A 6,000-nucleotide genomic window follows, 5' to 3' on the forward strand; every position below is an offset into this window, starting at 1 on the left:
TCCATCAATGGTACTAGAGGTCACATCTTGGAGGAAAATGGAAATCTCTGCATCACTACCTGACACTTTCCATTTGGTTCCCAAACACGATTTACCTAAGTAGTTATGAGTATGACACAGTCAATTTAACAAACACGATGGTTTGTTCAATAACAGCCATCTATGAAAATATCCCCACCTGTTTTCTAAAGTAAATATTGTTAAGATGTAAGTATAATTAAAATTTTAGACAGTGTTTGATTCAATAGAATGCAAAAAACCCAATAAAATAAATTATATATATTTTTTCATATATATACATTTATATACATATATATGTATATATATGTATTTTTGCTCTTTAAGTTATAATGAGTTAAGAGTAAGAAGATATCTGTGTTTCTCAGGATACATTTGTTTTATATTATGTGGAAATAGGCTGTGGTGGTCAAAGGCTAGACAAATATTATTTTTAGCTTAAGGACAACAGTATCTTAATAAAACATTAGAACAAAGCTGAAACACCCTAACACAGCCTATAAGACTCTACATGAGCTCATTCCTTTCCGATTCAATTTCGTGCCATTTTCTCTCCTTCATTTTTATAAAAATATATTAGTTTCTTTCTATTTCCTTTAGAAATCAACTCTCATTTCCACCTGAAGGCATATGCATTAGGTATAGCCTGAAATCTCTTAATTGTCTTTTGGCATTTTATTTTCTGCTCCAGTGTCCTGTTGGAAGGACTATGACACTCAGTTAGAGTCCCTCTTCTTTGCCTGTCCACTCTCTCACTAGGCAGGCTGTTTTGTCTTCTTTTGATCAATTATCACTATCTGGGAAAATTTCATGTTTATTTGGTATCTTATTATTTGCCTTTTCTTACTAAAATAGCAAATATTACAAAAGCAAGAATTGTCTCTGTCTTGCCAACCATTCTACCTTTATATTTACTTATATTTGTTGAATAAAAGGAAAATATTTTTCCCTTTATTTTTCCACTTTTTTTTCTTTTTCCTTATATTCCCATGAATTTATTTTATTAGTGATTTTTAAATATTTTATATTTTCTTACCTTTTAAAATATTTTATATTTCTTTACCTTAAAACCACCCATATGAAATTTATATCACTTTGTTTTTATACAGTATTAACATATATTTTCAGAAAGCTCATTTGGCACATAATACAGCCAAGTATATAACTGGTGTGTGATTCAAAATTCTGCCTCATGTCTTAGAGGTGACTTTAACTCTAATTTAAAATAGGATCATTATCTTTTATTCTTTTTCATTAAAAGCATGAAATAATTTCTGAATTTCCTGCCTTTGTAGTATTGAGAGCATCAAGGTAATTACCTACATAGATCTTGGACTTTTTTGTAGTGATCATATTTATATGTGTTTGTTAACTTTATGTTGGATATTTCCATTTAACATAGTGGAAAAGAGAGGATCAGAGAGTGGATATATTATATCAAAATCTATGTTCTTAATGAATCATAAAAAATTATTAATGCTTAGACAATATCACTATGATATGTTTAGTACTGTAATAACCACTGAGACTTTTCTGAAAGATACAAGTACAATTAAATTCTATGTGTGTTCATTGTACTTAAATGACAAAAATTGGCATCCATTCAGAATTAATGTAGTAATATTCTTCAATAATTTACCTTTCATGAAGCATAACAAGTAGCAACTTCATATAAATTATTATACTATTTTCTGAGATAGTAAGATTATAGGATTAGAAAGCAGGGAAATAAAATCTTTAGAAAGTGAATGGTTTTCTTTATTCCCATAGTCAAAAACTGGTAAAGTTTCCTCTTGGAATTAGACTTCAACTGGAAAATGCAGGATATGGTTTTTATACAGATGATGGAGGAAGGCAACTCTAGTGGAAGAAATGCCATAAATTGATGTGTAGAATTACTACAGAAAGTTGAGAAATGTAGTTTTGTCTAAAACATGGGTTGCATGGAAAGATAGTAACATAGTTAAGATACTTTGAAACAAACAGGTTTCGAATTTTATTTTTCAAGAAAATGAGGAGCCATTAAAGGCCTTTGAGAAAGAGAACTTAGGAATAGTTTGAGGATTTTAAATTAATAAATATATGTTAAATTGCTATACCAATAAAGGAAATGTAATTTATATAAATGTACACTCCCTAATCTTAGGAAAACCAACTTAATAAAATAGTGATATGCAAAGACAGTTAAAGTAACAATAATAAAGAATATTAAATTAAATAACTATTGCTTTGTAGAGAGATCTCAGACATGACGGGTGCACTATAGTACTGAGTGACACAACTAATCTGAACAGCACTAGAAAACCCATATTGTGGATTAAAATCAGAAACCTATTGAATAGCAGTCCTTTCAAAGACACTCTACAACTATAGCAGGTCTTTTGCCTGAGGATGAAGAGGTAAGAAGTAGATTACATACCTAAAGATTTTGAATAGAAAAGTGTCTCAGATGTGAGCTGTAGTTTAGTGTGGGATCCCAAGGGGAATGCTTGACAATCTAAGAAGAGAGTAAGGAGATGTTAGCTAATCTGAAACCAAATCCAGGGGATTGAGCCAGTTTTGACTCAATCTGCCATGTGTGACTGAGACTTTTCCATGAGCTAGAAAGAGGAAAATATATTATCTGCAAATCTGTGAATGGATCCCAGAAAGATAGAGTGGCTTCTAGCTCCAGTATCTGCCATAAATTATGGGCTTCATGAATGATGTTCAAATCTTGTCAGATTATGAGGCTAAAGGTCTTAAAACATATCCTATATCAGTCTGGATTGCTCTAAGAACTAGGATTGAATGATGAATATGGGTGGAAAATTAAAAGAAAAACAATGTGGGAGCTGACAATGGAGACAATGGGAACAAAAACAGAAGATCAATGCCTAAGGATCATGTGAGGACATGAATAATGATCTTTAATCAACTGATCAAATAGGTGCATGTTTGCAAGAGGAGGACTGCGAAGAGACAATAGGCCCCTTGATGTCTTAAGCTTAGTTGATAGAAAGAGTAACCAGATATAAAGAGTCAACAGGAGAAATTGGTCTGGTGGTGGAATGTAATGAGTTAAATACTAGATATGGTGAGTTAAAATATGTTTCTGCTTTCTAGTGCAGTGCTAGAACTACAGAAGCATAAGTAAAGATAGAGCTTTGTAGAGAGAAAAAGAGAGATCATAGATACAAGGACAAAATATGGCAAAGAAACTTATGATATGATGTCATTTAGGGTTGAAGAAGAGTAAGAAGAGTGAACATTGGTATAGAGAAGCCATGTTCAGAATGTCACAAGGATAAATTGGTGATACAGCATCAAAAGAGAATTTCACTCATGATTGACTAATCAAAACTGATAAATTAAGGGAGTAACTGAGTAAGACTCAGAGAAATTACTTTTAATGTAGTATTTGTAAGGCTATTATTAACACATAAAAATTAATTTTTTGAGGTCAGTGGTGATCAATGTCAAATGTTAAAAGGTTATCAAATGAGTTAAAAAGGTAAGAGAATATATACAGCAAGTGTGTGCTGTCCTTATTATAAGATTGGGTAGGTCAGGGAAAAAGCAAGAAGGGTAAGCTATCTGAAAAATGTGAATCTGATCAATGGTATTGGAGCATGTTATTGGGCAGGAAGAGAGAGAGCACCGACCAGGACTGAAGACCAAACAGAGGGAATTACGTTTAGAAGGACGCTGGTGGTTGAGATCCAACAATGGTACTCATATATGAAGTAGTCTTGGAGAGGAACAGAGCAGCTGAGAAAGAAAAGAAAGAATGGTGGCAAGGTGAGCAGACCTTCTGAGACAGTGGAAGGAAACTCAGACACCTTTCTCTGGATAGCACCTGCCTTCTTACTTAAATAGAGGCCAAGGAGGAATTTCTTATAGGAGTTGGGGATCAAAGTTTGGGAAATTGAGATTAAATAATTGTTTTTTGGAGAAGATACTTTGGTAAATTTAATTGGGAATTAACAAATGATAAGGAAACTACAGGCTAGTGCTAGCAAATGTATTATACATTTCATTCTTAAACACTTTGGCTACTTTTTAAGATAATATTACATGGTCAAGGTAAATTGAGTCTCATAATGATAGTCTATGAGTTGCTCAAAATGACGGTTTTTGTTTTTTAAGATTTTATTTATTTAGTTGAGAGAGAGAGCACAATGAGAAAGGGGAAAAGGGAGAAACAGAGTCCCCACTGAGCAGGAAGCCTGATGTGGGTCTTGATCTCAGGACCCTGGGATCATGACCTGAGCTAAAGACTGATGCTTAACCAACTGAACCATCTAGGGACTCTCAAAATGAAGTTTTAAGTTTTCTTTAAAGTTATATCATAACCTTCTTAGAGCCTTTTATTTGATCACAACTGATGAATTGAAGTTTATCTTGAGGTTTATAGTTGCTTATTTATTTACTTAGTATCATTTTTGTTTAAGTAAGCAATTTCCTGGTTTATTTTTATGGACTGTGCCATATCAATTTTAGATGGGATACAATAGTCTCATCTTATGTATGGGGAATATGTTCCAAGATCCCCCAGTGGATGCCCAAAACTTCAGATAGTACTGAATTCTATATGCATTGGGCTTTTTCCTATACATACATACATATGCTGAAATTTCATTAATTAATTAGGCATGGAAAGAGATTAACAACAATAACTATTAATAAAATCGAACAATTACAACAATGTACTGTAATAAAAGTTATGTGAATGTGATTTCTCTCCTTCTTAAAATATGACTTGAGCTGTACTCACCCTTCTAGTGATTATGTGAGATGATAAAATGTCTATGTGCTAAGATGAAGTGAGGTGAATAATGTAGGCATTGTGACGTAGCACTAAGCTACTGCTGACCTTCTGGTGTTACGTCAAAGGAAGATCATCTGCTTCCAATCTGACCTTGAATAACTGAAACTGCAAGAAGTGAATCTGCTGATAAGGGGAGACCACTATACCATGCAGTTTTCTGGTCATTATTATTTTATCCCATAGACTATTGCCTTTCTGCTCTAAGCAGAGAGATTTTTTCTGCAGACCTACCTTCAATGATCTCCTGAGTCATCAGACTTTCTTTGCTATTTTGTCCTCTCATTTTGCTAGAGTTTTACCTTTAGGTGGCTTTCAAAGGAAGGGTTAGTAGAGCACAAATTTTACACATCTCTGAAGGTTTGAAAATGGCTATATTCTCCCTTCAGTCTTAATTAATAAATTGAATAACATAGGCTTGTTGGTAGGAAACATTTTTTTTCAAAACTTGGAAAGTATTGTATACGTTTCTTTTTTGCCCCACATAATCAAATTCTATTTATAGCAGAGACGATGGAGATTCTGAAAACACCTGCAATAGGAGATAGCCATGTGTAGCTCAAATGAAAAGTGCAATTTATTTATATTTTCAGACTTAATTTGTCAGTGGATTGCATCTTTTTTGGTCTTTCCTGAATGAAATTCTACTTAATCTGGATGATTGGGTATTGGCATGGTTTTTGTTTTGCATCTTTTTTTATTTCTTTTTGGCAACTGATATAGTCTTAACAGTACTGGGTCATTAATTTCATATCCATTAAGAATTATAAGTAATTCACCTCCTTGTGAATAATAATGTGAATTTGGCTTTTATAGGGTGTGCCTGCAAAAAGATTCTGTATTAATTTAAATTCTATTTCATGACAAACTCATATGCATTATATTTCCAGTTTATCTCATTTGACTTAGGACACATATTGAAACTATAAAACAAAATTTCATAATACATCAGACATTAATTAAACTCAAATTAATTAGCTTTAAAGGACTTACCAAATATACCTTGGAATAATTGGTCTGTATAAGTATTTAATTCAGTATATGTTGTGTTATACAATTTATAGATTGGCTAAACATGTTAGAAAAGAAGAGAAAGAAGAACTATAGCTGTATTTTAAAATAGTTTAGCCAGTCCCCTTTTTATTTTCCTCAGTGAGACATTTCTAGGTAGAAAT

General features: G+C 32.6%; 1 long non-coding RNA gene across 1 annotated transcript in view; it reads right to left on the reverse strand.

Moving 5' to 3' along the window:
• LOC140608292 (uncharacterized) overlaps nucleotides 1–3,769 on the reverse strand; it is a 34,661-nt gene extending 30,892 nt beyond the window's left edge. The window contains exons 1-2 of the long non-coding RNA XR_012010313.1: nucleotides 3,693–3,769; nucleotides 2,438–2,515 (exon numbers count right to left, since the gene is read on the reverse strand). This is a non-coding gene — a long non-coding RNA (uncharacterized lncRNA). The remainder of the gene's footprint in view (nucleotides 1–2,437; nucleotides 2,516–3,692) is intronic.
• Nucleotides 3,770–6,000: the final 2,231 nt, after the last annotated feature.

This window comes from Canis lupus, chromosome 17 (genome assembly GCF_048164855.1).
Source record: "Canis lupus baileyi chromosome 17, mCanLup2.hap1, whole genome shotgun sequence".
Classification (NCBI taxonomy): domain Eukaryota; kingdom Metazoa; phylum Chordata; class Mammalia; order Carnivora; family Canidae; genus Canis; species Canis lupus.